Source organism: Capra hircus, assembly GCF_001704415.2.
Source record: "Capra hircus breed San Clemente chromosome X unlocalized genomic scaffold, ASM170441v1, whole genome shotgun sequence".
NCBI lineage: Eukaryota > Metazoa > Chordata > Mammalia > Artiodactyla > Bovidae > Capra > Capra hircus.
In genome coordinates, this window is record NW_017189516.1 from 44,685,182 (window position 1) to 44,710,877 (window position 25,696).

The following is a 25,696-nucleotide window of genomic DNA, read 5'->3' on the forward strand; positions in this document are numbered from 1 at the left end:
CAGTACTGCCCTTAGAGCATCCAACCAGAACCCCTGCCCTGGGTTCTTTAGAGGGACCAGCTCTGGAATTTCTCCAGCCATGATCCTCTGTGCAGCATGAGAAATCTGAAGGTCCAAGGGGACAGGTTCACTTGGAACCCATTCCCTCCCTTGACCTGGGATAGAGAATACCTGGAATTCCCCAAGTCACTTCTCTGAATCTAGTCTCCAGAGCACTGGCAGGGCTACATCACTAAGCCTCAGGGCTTCATAAGATGTGGAAGGGGTCTAGATGGAATGTGCATGGACCTGCTTCCTAAGAGACAAGCAGGGGTGATGGGCAAAGACCTCAAGTTTTACTCTCTCCTCGGGTGAAGCATGCCCTCCCAGAAACCCTAGGCTAGAAGCACGCCAGCCACCAGAAGAAATCAGTTAAGCTGGTGAAGTCTGAAAGTTAAATCACATATGCACTGGTGAAGGGAAAACTGGGGGGACCATCAGCCTTTACCCTTTTGTGCTACCCTTCCTTCTTCCCCATCCTCTCTCCCCCAGGTAGGAGGCTGACGAATATGGTGCCTCCATCTTCACAAAATCAGGAAGAGGGAACAGCAGCACTAGGGGATCCCAGGTCCTTCTTCCCCTCAAGTCACAGTGGCTGAAGCCTCAAACCTCAAAGGAAAATGCAATAAACTCTCAAATTGAAATCTATCATCCTCTTTTCCATCACATCTTCCCATCTCCCCTTCTTAGTCAAAAAGACATCAGACTCATTGAGCACTTTTGTGCTTAACACAGAATAATGGCTGCAGACGGGGACATGGGAGGCTGCTGGATTCCAATTAACTTTGCCACTTAACTTTGACTGCTGTGCTACTCTGGATGAACTCACTGTTTTTTTACTAAATGGGGGTGAGGATCTCAAAGATTAATGGTGGCACTGAGTGTAGCTATACAACAGGACCCAGATGTTCCTATACTTATTGCTTCCTCTTCTTGACTCTCTTTCCTGTAGTTACTAGAGAGAAAACGCAGATATGGCATTTAGGAAACCTGACACCAGCCTAAACTACTGATGGTACAGGGCGAAACCTTGAATAACACATTGTCTTATACTCAGATTTCTTAAGACATAATACCATAACGGAGATACTAAAAGAGGAAAAAAAAAGTGCCACACTACATACTGGAAAGTGAGAATAGAGAAAAAGTTGAAGACACATTGAACATGTGTAATTGATATCAAAACCAAATTTTGATGTAAAAGATCCACTCTGCTATATATCAAGTTCCTTTATCACAAAGTGAGTCATAGAAAATAATCCATACTGAGTGCTCTGCAAAGAACAAACTACATATGTGTATTATCCATTTGGGAGCTAATCTTACTGGTCAGTCATTTCTTTCACAGTATAGAAATTTAATCAATCACTTCCATTGCTCTTAATTAATTTCCTACCTACCATAGAATTTTCATTGGGAAATCTTAGAAGAACGTTGGCCTATTCTAGAATTGTAACCTGATCAAATTCTTGCAAAACTAACAGATCAAAGACCAATTACCATGTAAACCTCACAGTACACTCTCAGGATGAGGAGGAGAGATGACTAGTTCTCAAAAAATCTGATCCCTTTCTTCTTCCTGTGGACCTGGCTCTCTCATAATTAGGCAAGACTGTGATTAATTCTGGCCAAGGGGCTGAGTGAAAGGGAGTGGAAGGGACGGGACCCTTTCACACTAAAGCAAGGAGAAAGCCTGACATCACCCTGCTTCGCTTGTACCCATCTTCAGCAAGTGTGGAGCCATGGGTGCTGAAAGTGGCATCACAGGATGGTACCCACCTGGATTTCTGAGTCGCTTACTGCCTTGGAAGGAGGTGTCCCTGGAGCATCTCTAGAACTGCAACAGACTTATGTGAGTAAAAATGAAGCCGCGGGCAGTGGTTCTTACTATAGCATCCCCTACTCTATCATAATTAGGATAGGTATATTCTCAAAGTGAAGACATTTAATATATTAAAGGTGATTTCATAAATGTAATCATTAGACCAAGAAAGAGATCACTGTGTTGATTTGACAGCACATCTAATATTAACATATATATCTGATTTTTTATATTCCTAGTCCCAAAAAACTTTCTAAATTTATGATCAAATCTATGTAATATTTACTTTGTCTGAAACTTAATTTGAGGGCGTACTAGCTACAATTACCCTGAGGAATTTCTGGCATCAGACATCAAATCACTGAATCACTGAATCATGAAGATGGGGAAAAAAGAGGAAAAACCAAAGACAATCTTATTTTTCCTAGCCCAGGCCCACAAATAATCCTTACCTCTTCTCACTCACACACACACACACACACACACACACACACACAGAGGCACAGAAACAGATACTTAATCCACTCTATGCCTGAGCTCTGTTAAGTATCAAGAATAGCTAATAAGACATGATCGTTACCCTGCAGGAGGAAGCAAGGGGGGAGAAAATCACACAAATAATTCTGGTAGAGTGTAATAAGATTCATGATCCAGGCTATGTTGGGAATTCAGCGGAAGGAGAAACCACTTCTACCCAGAGGAAGGTGACAATGTCATCATAGAAAAGGTGACACAAGGTGGTCCAGTGGTTAAGACTGCCTCCCAATGCAGGGGTGTGGATTTGATCCCTGGTCAGCAAGGTGAGATTCCCACATGCCTCGTGGCCAAAAAACCAGTACATAAAACAGAAGCAATATTATAACAAATTCAATAAATACTTTAAAATGGTCCAATCAAAAAAAGTCTTAAAAAATAAAAGGTGGCACAAAGTAAAGCATGAGGGGAAAAAGAATTTTCTAGGTGGATAACAGGTAGAAAGGTAGAAAGGCATCCACAGAAAAGCACAGCACACGCCAACAATCGAGTTACAACAGAGTTCACCAAGTATTTAGAGTCTTTCTGGAATATACTGTGCTTGCAGGATGAACATCAGCTGTAAGTTTAGAAAAGCCAGGCAAAACAGCATCGCAAAGCACATTTTAAGTCAAGCTCATAAAGTGATCTATTGGCTGCATAAAATAAGCCACTTCAAAACTCAGCAACTTAAAATAACAGTTTACTAATACCTCTCCTGCTTCTTGATGGTTACTGGGCTTACTCTGTGCTTCTTATTTGAGGTCTAGGCTTTGTAGGCAAGTGTTGGCTGGGGATGCAATCTATCTGAAACATCAGTTGGGCTGGAAGTTCAACAGAGCTCACTCTCATGGTTGGTAATGGATGCTGAGAGCGCAGATGGGAGTCATCCACAGGAGCACCACACTTGGCCTCTCCATAAGGCTTGGACTTGTCATGGGTGGCAGCTGGTTTCAAGAGAAAGTGTCCTGAGAGTGGTCCAAGAAAGAGGAAGTACCCACAGCCAATCTCTTAACTACTGGTTCCAAAAACTGCAATAGTATTACTTTAATCATATATATAGAGAGAGTCAAAACAGTGGCAAAGCCCATCCATATTAAATAGGAGTTAACAAAGATCCCATTTCTTAAGGGGAGGAGAAAAAAGACATAGCTACCTTTAATCTGTCACATGGTGCAGTAGCTTGAACTGAAGCCAATGAATGGAAAGCTAACATACTTTTGAACAGGAGATGGATGGGACAGCATTATGTTTGACGCTGATGGTAAAGATGTATCAGATTGTGGAGGTGACAAGAGTAGAATGTGGAAGCTCAACTAAAAAGAAATGAGCCCACATAATTAAGATTAAGGGTTTAAAATACTGATAGCCTCTAAAAGGCTGTGGGGCAGGGAAGGGGGAAAGAATCAAGGAAACTGTAGGAGGCATAAATGACAGGATGGCTAGTTTGACAAAGGGATAAAAGAGGAAAGGAGAGGAGACAAAAGTCAGTCTCAGGCATCTAGGTTCATATCTAAGTTACAGTATATGAAAAAAATAATAAAAATTTCCATCATAGGAAAAAGAAAACTTCAGAAAAAGAAAGAAGAATGGAGAAGGGCACGAAGAAGATAAATCATGAATACAATTTTTAAAGCTATACATAAATTTCTTCTAATGGACAAAAAACAAGTTTGTTGTTCAGGGAATAAACATTAGATAATCCATCTTTCTAGCTTTCAGAGTTCTCTTCCTGATCTTTCCTCTAGTCAAAGAAGTAAGTATGCGCTGTGAAAGGAAGAAATACTTTTCCTTCTCCTTTTAAATTTTATCTACAGAGTATCCCTTGGCAAATTTCTCAAGAGTTTGGCAGAAATGAAATTTAATATGCCTGCCTATATTATAAGAAATACGTCATTTTGGACACTTCTAAGTTTGTCATTCAAGATTCAAAACATTCACGTTCTACAAAGCAGTTTTCCACCACCTTCCATTTTTCAGAATCATATTTCAGGATCTAATTAGTATGCATTTTGATCCCCTAGAAGTGACTGGCTTTAGCCATTTCAAGGGAGCCCCTACTTGAATTCCCTGGCAGCACTGAATTGAGATTAATAGTGTCCATAAACATCTACTCAGAGGACCCAGTAATCTCCACTGTGCATATAAAATAGAATGTTAGCTACAGATGCTCCCTCACCAAGCACAAAAACAACATCAGTGTTCCTACTGCTAAGCATTACTGCTGCCCAAAAAAGACTAATGGTAGATAGGAACCAAGCCCAGGCCTCACAGCAAGTACACACTGTTGAGGAAACTCTCAGTGATCCAGTGTGTCACAGAACTGATCTATTGACTCTGGGATTATACCCACCCTATGAGATAGAAAACAATTTAAAAAATGTTTTCATAGGATCTTTATTTTTTTTAATTAATTTTATTATCACACAGTATCCTCAGACTTCACCTGAGTCTGGAAAATCCCACTAACGTTAGAGAAGCAAATTGCTCTGGATCTCACTGCGCCTCTAAGATTTCTAGCCCCATACAGGTATAGACTAGTCGCTGAATCCATTCCTTCCTACAAAATTCATCACATTCCAGGTACAATTCCTAAATTCTTTACCTGTGTTACTTCACGTAATCCTCTCAACTGTATGAGGTAAGTACTATCATTTCGTTCTCAAAATGAAGAAATTCAAACATGAGATTATGTAACTTGTTGCATGTCCAACAGCTAAGTGAGGCAGAACCAGGATTTGAGACCTAATCAGTTCAGTCACTCAGTCATGTCTCTTTGCAAACCCATGGACTGCATCACGCCAGGCTTCCCTGTCCATCACCAACTCCTGGAGCTTGATCAAACTCACGTTTATCGAGTCGGTGATGCCATCCAACCATCTCATCCACTGTCGTCCCCTTCTCTTCCTGCCTTCAATCTTTCCTGGAATCAGGGTCTTTTCAAATGAGTCAGTTCTTCACATCAGGTGGCCAAAGTATTGGAGTTTCAGCTTTAGCATCAGTCCTTCCAATGAATATTCAGGACTCATTTCCTTTAGGACTGACTGGTTGGATCTCCTTACAGTCCAAGGGACTCTCAAGAATCTTCTCCAACATCACAGTTCAAAAATATCAATTTTTAGGCACTCAGCCTTCTTTATGCTCCAACTCTCACATCCATACATGACTACTGGAAAAAAACATGACTTTGTTGGCAAAGTAATGTCTCTGCTTTTTAAAATGCTGTCTAGGTTGGTCACAGCTTTTCTTCCAAGGAACAGGCATCTTTTAATTTCAAGTCTTCAGTCACCATCTGCAGCGATTTTGGAGCCTAAGAGCTCAAAGATAAATTTTATGCATATTCCTTGAGGAGGAACCAGGACCATGCCCCAGGGCTGCACTATTATTTCTTTCTTTTTTTTTTTTTTTTTTGCACTGTTTTTTTTTTCTTGACTGCTCCTCCTTTATTTCTACATTCTCTCCCTTTCCTGATTAGCAACTGTTTCAATCTGCCCTTTGAAACTCAAGGAACATCTAGGAGGCTGAAGTCTTTTTGCTACAAACAAGAAATGACGGACACAGAAAGGCTTTTGTGCCCAGGAGGGCCCCACAGTGTCCCACTAGGTTTCACAATCAGACCAGAGAGCAAGCTTTAAACTGTAGGTTATAGAGTCATCAATACAGAGATGATTGCTTCAAGCTGTGGGAGATGATGAGCTGTGCAAGAGAAAAAACAGAAAGAGAAGAGCAAAAGGCCAGGACTGTGAAGAGAACAAAGATCTACATTTAACAACCAAACGTGACACTTTCAGTCATTCACCAAATGCAGATATTGTTAAATATAAAAGATTATTCCCTGTATCATTTTCCAACAATGTAAATTCATTCTCAATTTATATGCTCTTTTAAAAATCTTAAAAAAAAAATAAAATAAAATAAAATAAAAATCTTTATTAATGCCTAACAGGTACAAAGCATGTGTCAGGTAGTCGGAACAGAAAAGTACCTGGTTCCTGTGCTCGAGTGTTTCTAAATTATTGGGAAAGGGCATGAATATGAAAAGAATTGTGACACTGAATGACAATTGGGGATGAATGAGGATGAAGTAGGTCTACGAAGTAACCAAGCTCAAAGTTACATGTTAAAATAGAGAAGTTACATATATAATGCATATGCTGCTGCTGCTAAGTCGCTTCAGTCGTCAACTCTGTGAGACTCCATAGACGGCAGCCCACCAGGCTCCCCCATCCCTGGGATTCTCCAGGCAAGAACACTGGAGTGGGTTGCCATTTCCTTCTCCAATGCATGAAAGTGAAAAGTGAAAGTGAAGTCATTCAGCTGTGTCCGACTCTTTGCAACCCCATGGGACTGCAACCCACCAGGCTTCTCCGTCCATGGGATTTTCCAGGCAAGAGTAACGGAGTGGGGTGCCATTGCCTTCTCTGGGATACTTTAAAATCTCATTTTATTACTCTATAGTAGCTATAGAGAGTATTCTCAAGCCTGCAGGATGGAAGTGACAGCTCCTAAATCTTATTCATCTATTTTCCACCATTGAATAATGCAAGCATTAAGTATGTCCAAAGGGGTGCCATGGTAAAATCAATACACTTGGCTTTGACTTATGATTACTCCACTCTCTACAACATGAGTTGTAATTTTTTCAATGCTACTCCACTGGACAAAATCAGCTATCCATTGTGCTACTTATACATGGAGAAAAGTAAATTTATCAGTAACATCTCCTAGACAAATTTCTTCACATCTATCAGAAAATTTATTCTCATCTATCAGATGTCCTTTTCATCATAGGGGACTGGAATGCAAAAGTAGGAAGCCAAGAGATACCTGGAGTAACAGGCCAACTTGGCCTTAGAGTACAGAATGAAGCAGGGCAAAGGCTAACAGAGTCTTGCAAGAGAACACACTTGTCATAGCAAACACCCTCTTCCAACAACACAAGAGAAGACTCTAAACAAGGAAATCACCAGATGGTCAATTCTGAAATTAAATTGATTCTATTCTTTGCAGGCAAAGATGGAAAAGCTCTATATGGTCAGCAAAAAAAAAAAAAAGAAAAAAGACCAGGAGCTAACTGTGGCTCAGATCATGAACTCCTTATTGCCATATTCAGACTTAAATTGAAGAAAGTAGGGAAAACCACTAGACCATTCAGGTATAACCTAAATCAAATCCCTTACAATTATACTGTGGAAGTAACAAATAGATTCAAGGGATTAGATCTGATAGAGTCCCTAAAGAAGTATGGACGGAGGTTCATGACGTTGTACAGGAGGCAGTGATCAAGAAAAAGAAAAAGAAATACAAAATCCCCAAGAAAAAGAAATATAAAAAGGCAAAATGGTTGTCTGAGGAGGCCTTACAAATGGCTGAGAAAAGAAGAGAAGTGAAAGGCAAAGGAGAGAAGGAAAGATATAGGCAGAGTTCCAAAGAAAATCAAGGAGAGATAAGAAAGCCTTCCTCAACGATCAGTGCAAAGAAATAGGAAAACAATAGAATGGGAAAGACTAGAGATTTCTTCAAGAAAATTAGAGATACAAGGGAACATTTCACGCAAAGATGGGCACAATCAAGGACAGAAATGGTATGGACCTAACAGAGGCAGAAGATATTAAGAAGAGGTGGCAAGAATACACAGAAGAACTATATAAAAAAGATCTTCATGACCCAGATAATCATGATGGTATGATCACTCATGAAGAGCCAGACATCCTGGAATGTGAAGTCAAGTGGGCCTTAAGAAGCATCACTATGAACAAAGCTAGTGGAGGCAAAGGAATTCCAGTTGAGCTATTTGAAATCCTAAAAGATGATGCTGTTAAAGTGCTGCACTCAATAGGCTAGCAAATTTGGAAAACTCAGCAGTGGCCACAGGACTGGAAAAGGTCAGTTTTCAATCCAATCCCAAAGAAAGGCAATGCCAAAAAATGTTCAGTCTACCACACAATTGCACTCATCTCACATGCTAGCAAAGTAATGCTCAAAATTCTCCAAGCCAGGCTTCAGCAATACATGAACCGTGAAATTCCAGATGTTCAAGCTGGATTGAGAAAAGGCAGAGGAACCAGAGATCAAATTGCCAACATCTGCTGGATCATCAAAAAAGCAAGAGAGTTCCAGAAAAATATCTACTTCTGCTTTATTGACTACACCAAAGCCTTTGACTGTGTGGATAACAACAAACTGTGGAAAATTCTTAAAGAGATAGGACCACCTGACCTGCCTCTTAAGAAACCTGTATGCAGGTCAGGAAACAACAGTTAGAACTGGAACATGGAACAACAGACTGGTTCCAAATCAGGAAAGGAATATGTCAAGGCTGTATACTGTCACCAAATACAGATATTGTTAAATATAAAAGATTATCCCCTGTATTGTCACTGTGCTTATTTAACTTATATGCAGAGTACATCATGTAAAATGTCAGGCTGGAATCAAGATTGCCAGGAGAAATATCAATAACCTCAGATACACAGATGACACCACTCTTATGGCAGAAAGCGAAGAAGAACTAAAGAGCCTCTTGATGAAAGTGAAAGAGGAGACCGAAAAAGTTGACTTAAAACTCAACATTCAGAAAACTAAGATCATGGGATCTGGTTCCATCACTTCATGGCAAATAGATGGGGAAACAATGGAAATTGTGACAGACTTTATTTTCCTTGGCTCCAAAATCACTGCAGATGGTGACTGCAGCCATGAAATTAAAAGACGCTTGCTCCTTGGAAGAAAAGCTATGACCAACCTACACAGCATATTAACAAGCAGAAACATTACTTTGCCAACAAAGGTCCATCTAGTCAAAGCTATTGTTTTTTCCAGTAGTCATGTATGGATGTGAGAGTTGGACTATAAAGAAAGCTGAGCAGAGAATAATCAATGCTTTTGAACTGTGGTGTTGGAGAAGACTCTTGAGAGTCCCTTGGACTGCAAGGACATCCAACCAGTCCATCCTAAAGGAAATCAGTCCTAAATATTCATTGGAAGGACTGACGCTGAAGCTGAAGCTCCAATACTGTGGCCACCTGATGCAAAGAACTGACTCATTTGAAAAGGCTCAAATGCTGGGAAAGATTGAAGGCAGGCAGAGAAGGGGACGACAGAGGATGAGATGGTTGGATGACTGACTCAATGGACATGAGTTTGTGTAAACTCTGGAAGTTGGTGATGGACAGGGAGGCCTGGAGTGCTGCAGTCCATGGGGTCGCAAAGAGTCAGATACGACTGAGTGACTGAACTGAACTGATAAAAAAAATCAGCGCCTGAAGGCAACAAAGTTCACCCCAGCTGTGTTCTCTTTCTGCAAGGTAATAGTAAACTTCAACACAATCAGGGAAGTATTTTTTCCCTCTAACTGGCTATTAATCACCTCGTTTTACAATGTAAATAGCAAAAACGGCTTACAGTGACTCTGAGGCCATGGAATTCTCCTGGAGCCTCCATATTTCTACTGGCTAAAGTCTAACAACTAAGGGTAAGGAAGAATTGTGCTAAGGCAAAATTCACACTGCAAAAGTAAAAAAATAAAACAAAACTGTTTTTAGACAAATCCCCTGATCCAAAAAAAATTCTGATAGAACAGTTAGGAAAAATCTCTGCTTCTGAAGAGAACAACCTTGGGGGAAGCTTTCACAGATGATAAAGTTAGCAGTCACCGTGATTGAAAAGGGACATTATACTTTAAAATGTAATGCTGTTAGGACAGATGTGGTTAGGAAAAGAAAAAAAAAAAGACCATACTGCATAGATCTAGAAAACTAAAATAGAAATAAAAATGCCTACTTAGCCATATTTTTCTAAGAGTTAGTCTATTTATCCCCTTTCAGTTAAGCAGGGAAAGAAGGATTGAGTTGAAGATGTCCTCCCTGTCAGCAGGTTAAAAAGTGATCAACAGTCAGACGAACTCTCATAAGCTGGTAGGGTTTTATTCCACTCAATTATTTACTGCTCCTTGAAGGTCCCTTCTCCCCATTGCCTTTCTTAGAAATGAAAAACATCCACCAAGCTACACAAGTTTTATCATACACATAAAAAGCCAGATTTTATTCCCAGCCAGTGTTTCACAGGGTCACAAGACTGTCTTAATAGCAGTCGAATTTAAGAATTAAGAAGGTATTGAGTGTTTGTATAACAAAAAGCTTCATGCACTTATTTTCAATTCACCAGCTAACAAATGAGAGTTACCTATGGAATCCAGGTACAAGCAAGCCTTGGTTTTCCAATTCCTTTAAGACTAAACATTTTCTTCCTCAGAGTACGTTAGAGTTGACCAGGTTTTTATAGGGTAGGGACTGGATTTGCAGTGATCATCAAGGAAAGTGCTTTCCCTGGGTTTAGATAACTGCTGCTTCATAATCAAGACTAGTGCCATGAAGTAAGAGATATCTAAAAAGAGGATTATTTAAAAATCAGAATTTTAAGGAAAGAGAACACATATTTGAAATTCTGCAAAACCTGAAGAAAGGAGCAGTTGAAGACAGCATATAAGTGATTAGACAAGTCCTTCATTTGTCCATGAAACATTTATAGCACAAAATCATATAAATTCTAGTCCACATAACCAACGTGACTGAGTCCCTAAACCATCCAGCTGGATTTGGGCATAATTTGGCTGCCCTAGAAGCCATACCATGGATCATAAGGGTTGATTTAGTGAATCGGATGCTTTGCAATTATTTCATTCTTTCATGTGAATTTCCCTAGAAGCTGTGTAATTGACAAAAAGTGTAACTGACTCTGATAGGAGGCATGCACTCTTCAGCCAAAGATACACAAGTATTAAGCTTCAGGCCAGACATTTTCACTGTGCTTACCAACCCTCCTTGCAATCTACCAATATCTCACCTTTCAAAACTCATCAGCAAGAAATTTATCATCATTTTCTTGACACTATTAATTAAATGGATTACAGTGATTTATACCTGCAACTACTTTGAGAGGATTATTTTTATAATTTTCTATCATGCTATCCACAGGACTTCTAAAACAACAACCACCATAAGGAGCACTATGTAAATATGTAAGTGGCCATCAACTTTGGACACCTCTGTAATAATTAAGTTCTCATTGTAAATGCAGACTTTTTCTAATCAAAATTATAAATAAAAAAAAATATAAATAAATCCTCCCATAGTCACCTTCAAGCCTTCCAAGCTTTAAGTTTATACTGGCTCTGTTCCATCATGTCCAATGTTAGATATTAAATATTTAATACTAAGATTTCTTCTATTTTCATGAGCAGAAAATATGTTTCCTGGCTCCTAGAACCCAAGCTATTAACCTTATTAAATAACTAAGCAATTTGTTCTCTTCAAATACTGACATAACATGAACTGACAGCTTAACAATTCCACCTTAAAGACTGTCTTATTTTTTAATTTGCCTGGACTCCATGCTTTTCAGGTTTACCTCACTGAGTAGAACATGAGTCAACAACTGCTGTTCAGAGCAATTGAGCATTTCTGAGTGTTTGCTGTCGAGACAGAGGTTTTACTCGGAAGTTAACCTAAAACCGTATTTAGTGAACGAGAGAAATCTTTTATTCAAAAACTAAACTACACTTTAAAAGTCCATAATTATCATTACACATTACATTACACATCTTATGACTCCAGAAGCCACAAGGTTGATAACTGTCACTTTATTGCCTCAGAAGCAAGATATCTCAAAGCAAATAGGAAAACAGCATTCAATAATCCAACCAAGACATCAAATTTAATTTGGCACATCTTTAGGGTCAAGCATCCAGCAGGACAACATTGATTAAACTCTCTCAGTGAAAATCAGTCAAAGAGATGTCAGCAGAGTTACCACAAGAGAGAACAATCCAATTCTAAAATGTCAACAAACAGAATTCTTAAGGATGTCTAGAGATTGAGAGCCATCCTTCTCTCCCACCACACAGAGAGGGAGTAACTTTTGAAATGGTGATTTTCCTTATAAATGTAAATATCACTTAGAAAAGGGTAACTTCTGGTGGGTCTTCTGAACTTTTCCTGTGTCTGCAGTTTCTTGATCATCAGCTCAAAATAGTCTACACTGAAGAGACATATTTTAGGGTAGCAAATTCTGCTCCCTTTCAATGCCAAACTCTATGTTCCCACTGAATGAAACAACATCTTAGACTTACTGTTTATTTTAGCCAGGGTACCTACAATATTTCCTTCATTCTTCCTTTTTCTCTCAGGATATCAAACTCTTTCAGTTCAAGAAATTTCCCTATAAAACTTAAATTCCATGAAGAGTCATTTCAGTCACTTTCTTGCTAGCACTTCCAACTCATTTAATCTGTTATCCCTCACTGATATTGACCCTGACTTCTCGCCACCACCCATGAGTACTGACAGCCACCTTCTCTCCTCCTATAGCTAATCTACTGAGCCTGCAGACAGCAAGAGGAAGAACACTGTACAGATAGCTTCCATAACAGAATCATGGTCTCCAACTGCAGGTGGCCTCCAAGTGCCTCTCAGCAATCCTTCTATAAATACCTAATCTGCTCTTGCTTCATTAAAATTTTTTTATTGTGGTAAAGTATACATAATATTTATCATTTCAACCACCTGTGTCTTACTTTGATTTTTACAAAAGCTCTTCTGAACATTTAGTACTCTGCTAGAAATCCCTACCCTTTCAGGGGACAAACTTCTCCCAAATTACAGCTATAAATAAGGTTCTTATGTAAGGCCACCACTAAAATGCACAGAGTCCAGAGGAAGAATACACATGGAGGCCTTAAGGTACAGCGTGTACATCCTTTTTCTCCCCTAGCTGGCTCCTGCCTATACCATGGGGAACAACAAACCTATGGACAACCCAACCAGCATGGTTATGCTCCATTCACATGCCCCAGACAGACGCCTCTTGGCCACTCCTCAGACCCAAAGTTACCAATACCAGTTTCACAGCCCTCGCTCAGGAAGACAGCCTTTGGAAATAAAACTGTGCAGACCCTGAAAGTGGGCGGAGGTATCTGAGAAGAAAATTCCAAAGTCTCAGGTACCTAGAATATGGTTGAAAATGGGAATCTCAGACTCGAGGTGAGCATATCCCACTAGCTGCATGGACTTCTCACCTCATAAAGAAGGTATGTTTGTGTGGGCTTAGTCACTCAGTTGTGTCCAACTCTTTGTGACCCCCATGGACTGTAGCCAACAAGGCTCCTCTGTCCATGGGATTCTCCAGGCCAGAATACTGGAGTGGGTTGCCATGCCCTCCTCCAGGGGATCTTCCCAACCCAGGGATCAAACCCAGGTCTCCCACATTGCAGGTGGATTCTTTACCAACTGAGCCATCAGGGAAGCCCAAAGAGAGTATAGGGGAGCGGTACTTGCCACCCCAGAATGTGTCTCTTGGGCCTGAATTTTATTCTGGGCTGGATGTTTTTAAGAAATGAATGGCTCAGGAAGAGCTTTTACCTCCTCCCCCTTAAGTGCCTGGGCTTCCCAGGTGGCACTAGTGGTAAAAGAACCTGTCTGCCAAAGCAGGAGACACAAGAGATGCCATGGGTTCGATCCCCTGCAGGAGTCTAAAAGAATTTAGATACAGGGCCCAACCTAGGAACTATCGCCAGAAGTAACTACAAAGAATAAGAGCTAAGTGTGGATGAAGGGGGACACTTGGAAAGGCCTGTTTGATCAAAGTCCTCTCTGTATCCCATTGTCTCTGCAGAGCATGGCAAAATTTGCTTAATGACATCCGTTTTTCCCATCTTGCTACAAATTGTCCTTCTCCCCTGTGGAGTCCGGCTTCCCTGATGGCTCAGACGGTAAAGCGTCTGCCTGCAATGCGGGAGACCTGGGTTCGTTCCCTGGGTCGGGAAGATCCCCTGGAGAAGGAAATGGTAACCCACTCCAGCACTCTTGCCTGGAAAATCCCATGGATGGAGGAGCTTGGTAAGCTATAGTCCATGGGGTCGCAAAGAGTCGGACACGACTGAGCGACTTCACTTTCACTTTCCTGTGAAGTCTCAAGCCCATAACCCCCTTTCCTTCTCTCAGATGGCACATTAGCCTCAGCTGCTTAGTCTGTCTCTGGGTGTCGTGTTGCATATGTTTCACATGGCGCCCATATGTGCTCAGTCCTTCAGTCGTGTCCAACTCTTTGCAACCCTATGGACTGTAGCCTGCCCGGCTCCTCTGTCCATGGGATTCTCCAGGCAAGAATACTGGAGTGGGTATCAGATATGGGGTCCCCATATATAATGGGGCCCTTATATGTACATAATCAAATTTGCTTCTCTCATATTAATCTGTTTCATGTCAACTTAATTCTTAGATCAACCAATAAGGGTATAACCATAAAAAGACCAGAACAGGCCACTTTAAGCATAGGGCCCAAGGCAAGGTTTCTAGCTGCCTGGGTTCTCCTTATTTCTTTATACTGTACCATATATATATACCCTATGCTTCAATCATACCAAAATTTTTGCTATTTCCAAATGCTTCATGGTCTTACAAATTTTGACCATTCCATTCTCCCTCTCTGTAACTTCTTTCCACATTAGGTAGTCTGTCAAGCTAACACCTCTCAGATTCAGTTTACTCATCATTTCCTTTGGGAAAACTGAGTTAGTTACACGTTCCCTGTGCTTCTTAGCTCAGAATGGCATAGAAGCCTCAATTGCCCAGCTGGCCCTTGGTTCTCACGTTCTTATGGGGCTCCCAGACATGTGTAATTAAACTTGTTTTTCTCTTGTTAATCTGGTGTCACTTTGATTATTGGATCAGACAAAGAACCAACAAGGGTAGAGGAAAAAATTTTACTCCTCAACATGTCCTTCACTGATCGTAAAACTTTTTTCATTATGTAATGAACACTGGGAATATACACTCAAAGTGGTAAACAGTGGTGGATTATTGCTTATTTCTGATATTTCTTCAGTATTTTATATTAAAATATGACTATTCTTTCTTAACAGAGAAGGCAATGGCACCCCACTCCAGTACTCTTGCCTGGCAAATCCCATAGACAGAGGAGCCTAGTAGGCTGCAGTCCATGGGGTCGCTAAGAGTTGGACACGACTGAGCGACTTCCCTTTCACTTTTCACTTTCACGCATTGGAGAAGGAAATGGCAACCCACTCCAGTGCTCTTGCCTGGAGAATCCCTGGGATGGGGGAGCCTGGTGGGCTGCCTTCTATGGGGTCGCACAGAGTGGGACACAACTGAAGCGACTTAGCAGCAGCAGTATTCTGCCTTAAAATTTACTAAGAGATTCTTCTATTCAGTCTTTTTTATAATAAATTTCAATTACAAAACAAAGACTACATTCTTCTCTATTTGATAGGATTCCTATATCAATCAGGAAAAAAAAGTCAGAGTGCAAATTAGAATTTTGGGTCCCCTCAAATGCAGACCCTAGGACAAGGATCTGGGTGCAATTAGTTTAGGAAGTGATCCCAAAAATCACTGTGAGAGAGTAAAAAACAGCAGAAAGAGAAAAGATAATAAAAGGTGTGCTAATAAACAGTTTCTGCTATGGGTATCTGCACCAAGAGTGTCTGCTATATTACCTCTGTGCTCTCTCAGAGGGAAACAAGAAAAGCTGTTTATCTTTTGAGGAAAAATTAACTCAAAAAAAAAAAAAAAAGCTCAAAGATGCTCTGGTTTCATTCTTCTAACCTTCAGATTCACCTGCTTCAAATTTCTGGTTCCTCTACTGCATAACCAGGTCTTTGAAGCTCTCCATGTGACTCCTTGTTTTATACAGGCACACTTCATCATTTACATCAATGAAGAAAAATTAGGCAAGGAGACCTTCTAATCTGCTATGCCATACGGAGGGTATACAGTTAAATAATATAAATTGCAGATTCTCTACTCTAAAGTTAAGTGTATGGTAAACCTTAGATATCTGTAAAAGTTAAGACCAAATATTTAATTCTCAAATGTGTGCTTAGTCACTCAGTCATGTCCAACTCTTTGCAACCCAATGGACTGCAACAGAGGCCAGGCTCTTCTGTTCTTGAGGATTCACCAGGCAAGAATACTGGAGGGGGTTGCCATGCCCTCCTCCAAGAGATCTTCTTAATCCAGGGATCAAACCCAGGTCTCCCGCATTGCAGGCAGATTCTTTACTGTCTGAGCCACCAGGGAAGCCCACAATACTGGAGTGGGTAGCCTATCCCTTTTCCAGGGTATCTTCCCGACCCAGGAATCAAACCAGGGTCTTTTGCATTATAGGCGGATTCTTTACCAACTGAGCTACCAGGGAAGCCCAGCTCTCAAACACTACTTCAGAACAACATTCCCCTCCCCCATAAAATATGCATGCAATGAATAGAAAACAAAATTACACTGGAAAGGAAGTACCGGCCTCACTTGCTAGATGAATGCTCAAAACTCAATTCCAGGCTGTAGCAAAATTCAAGTTTTTCAATTCCATGGACATGTGTGAGGAGAGCTGAAATTTGTCAATGTTAAAATTGCTAATGCCAAGTGTCTCCGTTAGCTTTTCCTGTATAACAAATCACTCCCAACTCACAAATTATAACAATAGTCATTCATTTCTTGCTCATACATCTGTGAGATCAGCTGTGAATGCTAATGATCTAGACTGAACTCGGGCTTAATTCTAAGCTGCATGTTGCGTTCAAGTCTGTTTCATATTAGTAGCATCTTCCTTGGACTGGAAGAGAGCTAGCCAGGAGCATGTATATTTCACAGCAGAGGCACAGCACAATAGGGCAAGCACAACTGCACTGGTATATTTCAAGCTTTTATGTACATTACATTCACCAGCATCCCATTTGCCAAAGCAAGTCTGCATGACCAGGCCAATATCAATGGGATAGAGTGGTATGCAATCTTCCCATGAAAATAGAAAGGAAAAGGATGATTGTTTGCTGAATAATAATCTAATCTACCACACAAAGTCAAGTTGGTCTCATGTTCAATTTTTCCTAGGAATAGAAACATCAAAGTAAGGCTGCTAATAATGTACCAAAATCAGATTGTATTCAACAGTTACAAGTTCAAGGTAGAGTTTTTCCTACTTTGGTCCATGAATATTTTGTAAACAACATTTAATGCATCTTCACATTTCTATGTTTTATAAACAGTTCAACAAATTAGACATCAAAGAATCCTAAGGGTGGAAGCTTCCTGATAAGAGGAATATCATAAAGAAATTATGGTATATTTAGAAACCAGAATGACATTTCCATTCTTTATTTGTTTACCACTTGAACTTTAGCAACTATATGGCAATGCATTAAAAGTCTCCTTAGTCATTTTCTTGGTGATTTTCCATCCTCCTGAAAAATTATAGACCCAACAATAGTTCAAGGACTTCATAATTCACCAAAATTGTCTAAACTTCTGGAAAAGCTCTTTTTTTCTGCAATGCTCAGGACTTACAGCCTATGAAGCTAAAGCTGGCCTGCTTTCAGCTTGAGGTTTTTTTCAATCTGGGGAATTTATGAATAAATCCATTTGGCTATAGAATCTGTTCATGGTAAAGAGATAAAAAGTGATTCTCATTTTTGAGATACCAACAATAACAGCAGTACTAGCAGCAACAGCTATTCCAATTACAGCTCTGATCAGTGGCTATAAAAGTACCACTTTATACAGAAGCCTCATGAAAGTACCCCAGCATGGCAGCATGATTCAAGGAGCTGTTTTTCTCCTCCTGATGTGTACTCTTACATTTGGGGGGATTTTTTATGTTTTTCTTTTCCCAGATGCTCTTTAGGTTTCTGGTCAGTGATATTTTATCATAGATAGGGGAAAAAACAATACTTAGTTAGGTTTTTAAAAGGTCTGACTTTAGCTTTAACCATAGTGATTTTATCACAGCATGGGCAGAGAGAGGAGAGAAGCCAACACAAAGTAGTGAAAAGGAAGTCTCAGCAGGCAAGACGGCAGTTTTTCAGTGAGAAAATTAGGTTGGACAGGATACACACAAAGCACCCTCTAGCAAGCAATTGATAATGTAAAACTTGGTATTTATAGGCTATCTTTTATTCTAAGAATGCAAGGAACTTTCCAGGCCTGGAGTAATCACTCAGAACAACATCCACATGTGTTAAGAAGCAAATACTGATGGGTCCAACTTGCAAAGGAGAAAACAAGAAGGTAGGGCTATCTGGTCACATTGAAATATTGTCAACCAGGGTCTGTAAAACTAGATCTAGACATATATAAACAAGATATATGAAACTGATAAAATCAGGTCGTCCTATAATGTCAGAGAATGACAGATGAAGGGGCTGAGAGCACATTAACAGGCAATGGGCTTATACCCAATGGCTATGGTTTGTACTAACAGAAAGCACACATAACACAATATTTTCCCAAGGGTGTTGGTTTGATATTTGTGGATACTAAAATCCAAGGTAAAAGAAGACTTCATTTTGGGTACTATTTCTGACAGGAAACCCCCAATGCACACATGTGCATCCCAATGCACAAACATACATGCATACACACACACACACAGTCACCTAAGTGTATTACCTTTAGAATAAAAAAAAAAAAACTTTCTTTTAGCCATGCTACACTGCTTGTGGGATTTTAGTTTTTTGGCCAGGGATTGAACCCGGGCCCCAGCAGTGAAAGCACCAAGTCCTAACCACTGGACCGCCAGGAAATCCCATAGAATAAAATATTTAAACATTCAAAATTACAAAGTCTAAAAAGAAATTAAACATCAACAAAAAATGTAGACATATAATATATAAGCAAGGATCCTCACAAAAATAATGAAATAAACTTATTATCTACTGTAAGATATTAGCTTTAGTTATTGCAATATTTAGACTTATTTGATAAGTTCTATGATAAATGAAAACAAACTTGACAGTTGATTTAAAAACATAAAATATATCTAATAATGTTATTTCCCATTCTGGTCTTATTAGAACTTAAAATATATGTTAACAACTATGAGAGTAGAAAAATACTTTCCCCTCTACCCTTCTAGGTCTTTTGGCAGAACCCCCTCCCTGACTCAGAATAAATGACAAATTAACAGGAGACAATAGAGCGGATACCTCCTGTATACATGGGAGATATCCAGGAAAATAGAATAATTTGCTGAAATGGCCCAAGTAAGTTAAGTAGAGTAAATTAAAGTCACTCAGTTGTGTCCGACTCCTTGCGACCCCATGGACTGTAGCCTACCAGGCTCCTCTGTCCATGGGATTTTCCAGGCAATAGTACTGGAGTGGATTGCCATTTCCTTCTCCAGGGGATCTTCCTGACCCAACGATCGAACCCAGGTCTCCCACATTGGAGACAGACGCTTAACCATCTGAGCCAACAGGGAAGCTGAAATGGCCCAAGCTACCCCTTAAATGTTTCTCCCTCTCTATACCAGGAAGACAAGGATGACTCTGAATCATCCTCTGAGAGGAAACATGGTTGGGGAGGGAGAGCCAGTTATGGGAGGTCACTCAGAAAAGCACAGTAAACTAGGATAAGGTTTTTATGCAGACTTAAGTCACTGTCAGATCCAGTGATAAAAATTTCTAGAGATTCAGAGTCATCCTTTTCTTCCTGGTATAGAGAGGGAGAAACTCATATAAATAGGAGATTTTCTTTTTCAGTTGCTCTGTTTGCTATTATCTTCTCCCATTCTGAAGGCCATCTTTTCACCTTGCTTATAGTTTCCTTCATTGTACAAAAACTTTTAATTAGGTCCCATTTGTTTATTTTTGCTTTTATTTCCATTACTCTGGGAGGTGGGTCATAGAGGATCCTGCTGTGATTTATGTCAGAGAGTATTTTACCTATGTTTTCCTCTAGGAGTTTTATAGTTTCTGGTCTTACATTTACATCTTTAACCCATTTTGAGTTTATTTTTGTGTATGGTGTTAGAAAATGTTCTAGTTTCAGTCTTTCACAGGTGTTTGACCAGTTTTCCCAGCACCATTTGTTAAAGAGATTGTCTTTTCTCCATTGTATATTCTTGCCTCCTTTGTCAAAGATAAGGTGTCCATAGGTGTGTGGATTTATCTCTGGGCTTTCTGTTTTGTTCCATTGATCTATATTTCTGTCTTTGTGCCAGTACCATACTGTCTTGATGATTGTAGTTTTGTAGTATAGTCTGAAGTCAGGCAGGTGGATTCCTCCAGTTACATTCTTTGTTCTCAAGATTGCTTTGGCTATTTGAGGCTTTTTGTATTTCCATACAAATTGTGAAATTATTTGTTCTAGTTCTGTGAAAAATACTGTTGGTAGCTTGATAGGGATTGCATTGAATCTTCAAGCAGCTCATGCAGCTCAATATCAGAAAATTAAATGACCTAATCAAATAAATGGGCCAAAGAACTAAACAGATATTTCTCCCAAGAAGACATACAGATGGCTAACAAACACGTGAAAAGATGCTCAACATCACTCATTACCAGAGAAATGCAAGTCAAAACCACAATGAGGTATCATCTCATGCTAGTCAGAATGGCCATCATCACAAAGTCTACAAACAATAAATGCTAGAGAGGGTGTGGAAAAAGGGGAGCCCTTTTACACTGTTAGTGGGAATGCAACTAGTACAGTCACTATGAAGAACAGTGTCGAGATTCCTTTAAAAACTAGAAATAGAACTGCCATATGATCCAGCAATCCCACTGCTGAGCATACACACCAAGGAAACCAGAATTGAAACAGACATGTGTACCCCAATGTTCATCGCAGCACTGTTTACAATAGCTAGGACATGGAAGCAACCTAGATGTCCATCAGCAGATGAATGGATTAAGAAAGTTGTGGTACATATACACAATGGAATATTACTCAACTATTAAAAAGAACACACTTGAATCAGTTCTAATGAGGTGGATGAAAACAGAAAACAGAGCCTATTATACAGAGTGAAGTAAGTCAGAAAGAATAACACCAATACAGTATATTAACGCATATATGTGGAATTTAGAAAGATGGTAATGACAACCCTATACACGAGACAGCAAAAGAGACACAGATATAATGAACAGACTTTTGAACTCTGGGAGAAACCAAGGGTGGGATGAGTTAAGGAAGCAGCATTGAAACAAATATATTACCATATGTGAAATAGATGATCAGTTCAAGTTCAGTGCATGAAACAGGGCACTCAAAGCCAGTGTACTGGGACAACCCAGAGGGATGGGGTGGGGAGGGAGGTGGGGGGGTTCAGGATGGGGGACACATGTACACCCGTGGCTGATTCATGTCAATGTATGCCAAAACCCACAATAAAGTAATTAGCCTCCAATTAAAATACAATAATTAATCTTTAAAAAATAGGAGATTTTCCTTGTAAATGTCTCTGACAAAAGACAACTTCTACTGGGTTTTCAGAGCTTTTTTTAATCTGCTGTTTCTTAAAAAAAATAATTAGCCTAAAACAAAGGCTCATACCAAAGGACATACTTTAGGGTGACAAATTCTGCTCCCCTTCACATCTAAACAAGTAAATGTCCACTCATCATTCTCCTCCAAAAGCAATAAAACCTCATCTCATCATGAATCATAGTAAATATATAAATTCTTTTAGAAATAATTCCCTTGGGTCATTTAAAAGCAAATGGCTCCTTACCTTTAGAATATGCAAATTCTGCCATTTTTGCTAATGATATAGATTGGAGCAACTGATCCCACAAGAGAATGTTTTGAAGACCACTATTTCATGTATTGATTAAATTTCTTCAGAATTTATTTCAAAGAGCTAAAATTATTTACAAACACTCACCACTTATTAACATTTTGTTGTTTAATATTGAGAACTCAAAAATTATCAGATTTGTTTTTTAGGGTTAAATTGTGAAATCCCTATAACCTGTCCAACACAGTTCAGTTCAGTTCAGTTCAGTCGCTCAGTCGTGTCTGACTCTTTGCGACACGCCAGGCCTCCCTGTTCATCACCATCTCCCGGAGTTCACCCAGACTCACGTCCATAGAGTCCGTGATGCCATCCAGCCATCTCATCCTCTGTTGTCCCCTTTTCCTCCTGCCCCCAATCCCTCCCACCATCAAAGTCTTTTCCAATGAGTCAACTCTTCACATGAGGTGGCCAAAGTACTGGAGTTTCAGCTTTAGCATCATTCCTTCCAAAGAATACCCAGGGCTGATCTCCTTCAGAATGGACTGGTTGGATCTCCTTGCAGTCCAAGGGACTCTCAAGAGTCTTCTCCAACATCACAGTTCAAAAGCATCAATTCTTCGGCACTCAGCCTTCTTCACAGTCCAACTCTCACATCCATACATGACCACAGAAAAAACCATAGCCTTGACTAGACAGACCTTAGTCAGCAAAGTAATGTCTCTGCTTTTGAATATGCTATCTAGGTTGGTCATAACTTTTCTTCCAAGCAGTAAGCGTCTTTTAATTTCATGGCTGCAGTCACCATCTGCAGTGATTCTGGAGCCCAAAAAAATAAAGTCAGCCACTGTTTCCACTGTTTCCCTATCTATTTCCCATGAAGTGATGGGACCAGATGCCATGATCTTCGTTTTCTGAATGTTGAGCTTTAAGCCAACTTTTTCACTCTCCTCTTTCACTTTCATCAAGAGGCTTTTTAGCTCCTCTTCACTTTCTGCCATAAGGGTGGTGTCATCTGCATATCTGAGGTTATTGATATTTCTCCTGGCAATCTTGATTCCAGCTTGTGTTTCTTCCAGTCCAGCGTTTCTCATGATGTACTCTGCATAGAAGTTAAATAAACAGGGTGACAATATACAGCCTTGACGTACTCCTTTTCCTATTTGGAACCAGTCTGTTGTTCCATGTCCAGTTCTAACTGTTGCTTCCTGACCTGCATACAGATTTCTCAAGAGGCAGGTCAGGTGGTCTGGTATTCCCATCTCTTTCAGAATTTTCCACAATTTATTGTGATCCACACAGTCAAAAGCTTTGGCATAGTCAATAAAGCAGAAATAGATGTTTTTCTGCAACTCTCTTGCTTTTTTCATGATCCAGCGGATGTTGGCAATTTGATCTCTGGTTCCTCTGCCTTTTCTAAAACCAGCTTGAACGTCAGGGAGTTCATGGTTCACGTATTGCTGAAGCCTGGCTTGGAGAATTTTGAGCATTACTTTACTAGCGTGTGAGATGAGTGCAATTGTGCGGTAGTTTGAGCATTCTTTGGCATTGCTTTTCTTTGGAATTGGAATGAAAATTGACCTTCTCCAGTCTTGACAGTGACTTAACCCTTTTGCTAGCTACAGAAAACCATGGATAAAATCAAACCTAGAGGACTTCCCTGATGGGCCGATGGATAGGAGACTGCCTGCCAATGCAGGGAACAGGGGTTCTATCTCTGGTCTGGGAAGATCCCACATGTCATGGAGCAACTAAATCTGGGCGAGCCACAACTGCTGAACCCATGTGCCACAACTAGTGAAGCCTATGCACCCTAGAGCAAGAGAAGCCACTGCAATTCGAGGCCTGCACACCGCAACTAGAGAGCAGTCCCCGCTTGCCACAACTGGAAAAAGCCTGCGCAGCAATGAAGACCCAGCACAGCCAAAAATGAGTAAGTGAATAAGTAAAATTTTAAAAATCAAACTTAGGAAAACATTAGATATGCCAATAGAAATATGAAGAACCATTTTTTTAACCCTAGGGAAAAGGAAGGATATTGCAGCTATTGTTGGAATTTTGTGTTCTAAAACACACAGAGAGAGAATTTTGAAAAAGAACTTACAATGCTGCTGTGGTGTCCACAGAAGTACATTAGCAAAATAAAGACAGATGGCAATGAATTAATCTAACAGCCAACTCTAACACTTAACAGCTATGTTGCCATCACACACTTCTCTACTGTACTAATTCAGACTTCAACTTGACATAGACCACAAAATATATGCATGTATTCAACACCATCTGCTGCATAAGTACAATTCAAGGGAAAGGAGCTTGCCACCATGGGATGTCAGTAGTAAAAGCTCATTCTAGGGTAACACTCTTCTAATGGGAAGAAGTAAAGAGCTTGGGTGGCCCAGTTGCTGACCCAGGCATATTTGCCAAAAGCCAACTGACACCTCTCCCAAAATATTTTCCCGAAAACAGAGTGGCACAATGCATGGACCTTCACATGAAGTAACCCTGTTGTGAACCCTGTTGTGAAAATTTTAAATAAATTTTCAAAACGAATTAAAAATCAGGCTGTATAAATAGACTTTTCATTTGCTCCTGTCAGTAAAGTCCTAAACTAACAAAAATGGGATGTTCAATGTACCCAGTGTGGAAAGGAGAATTTAATGTTCTGTATCAGTTCAGTTCAGTTTAGTTCAGTTCAGTTCAGTCGCTCAGTCGTGTCTGACCCTTTGTGACCCCATGAATCACAGCACGCCAGGCCTTCTTGTCCATCACTAACTCCTGGAGTTCACTCAGACTCACGTCCATCGAGTCCGTGATGCCATCCAGCCATCTCATCCTCGGTCGTCCCCTTCTCCTCCTGGCCCTAATCCCTCCTAGCATCAGAGTCTTTTCCAATGAGTCAGCTCTGTGCATGAGGTGGCCAAAGTACTGGAGTTTCAGCTTTAGCATCATTCCTTCCAAAGAACACCCAGGGTTGATCTCCTTCAGAATGGACTGGTTGGATCTCCTTGCAGTCCAAGGGACTCTCAAGAGTCTTCTCCAACATCACAGTTCAAAAGCATTGATTCTTTGGCACTCAGCTTTCTTCACAGTCCAACTCTCACATCCATACATGACTACTGGAATATAGACATAGCTAAAAAGATACAGGGAAATCAAATGTCATGCTACTGTAAGGAAGCAAAATTCACCACTCTAAAATGTGCCTCTTTGACATGAAGATTAGTTCTGGCTGATTATTTTTAAGAAACAGTAGACTCAATAAAATTTTCTTGTTACCTGATCCTTAACAGCATAAAAGAATTTAGATAAAGGTCCTGTTTCTGGAATAGAAGCGTCACCACTCAACTTCTTCACCTCTTAACCCTAGATAAACAGGCTTGAGATCTCTCCTAGTTGGGATGTAAGGAGGGGGTCACAGGCATGTCACCAGCATCCAACCATCACGAATTTCAGGAAGGCCATCATGGGGAAAAGAAAACAAAACACTGGATCATGATGATTCAGATGTTAAATTAGTGCACTGTTCTGACAGACTTCAAACTCTTAAAAGTGAAAGAAAACCTCTTAATAATAAGTCAGAAACAAAGGTGACTAAGCAACCAAGAATGTAACAGAGGATATTTGATGGTATTTTGACATATTCCCCGAAACAGTACACTCTGGGTAAATTTGTAAACTAAACCAAATATATTTATGAGGAGAGGAGAGAAAATAAAAACGTTTTAGAGAATAAGTTGTTTTAAAATTACACCAAGCAGGGCTTCCCTGGCGGCTCAGTGGTAAAGAATCCAC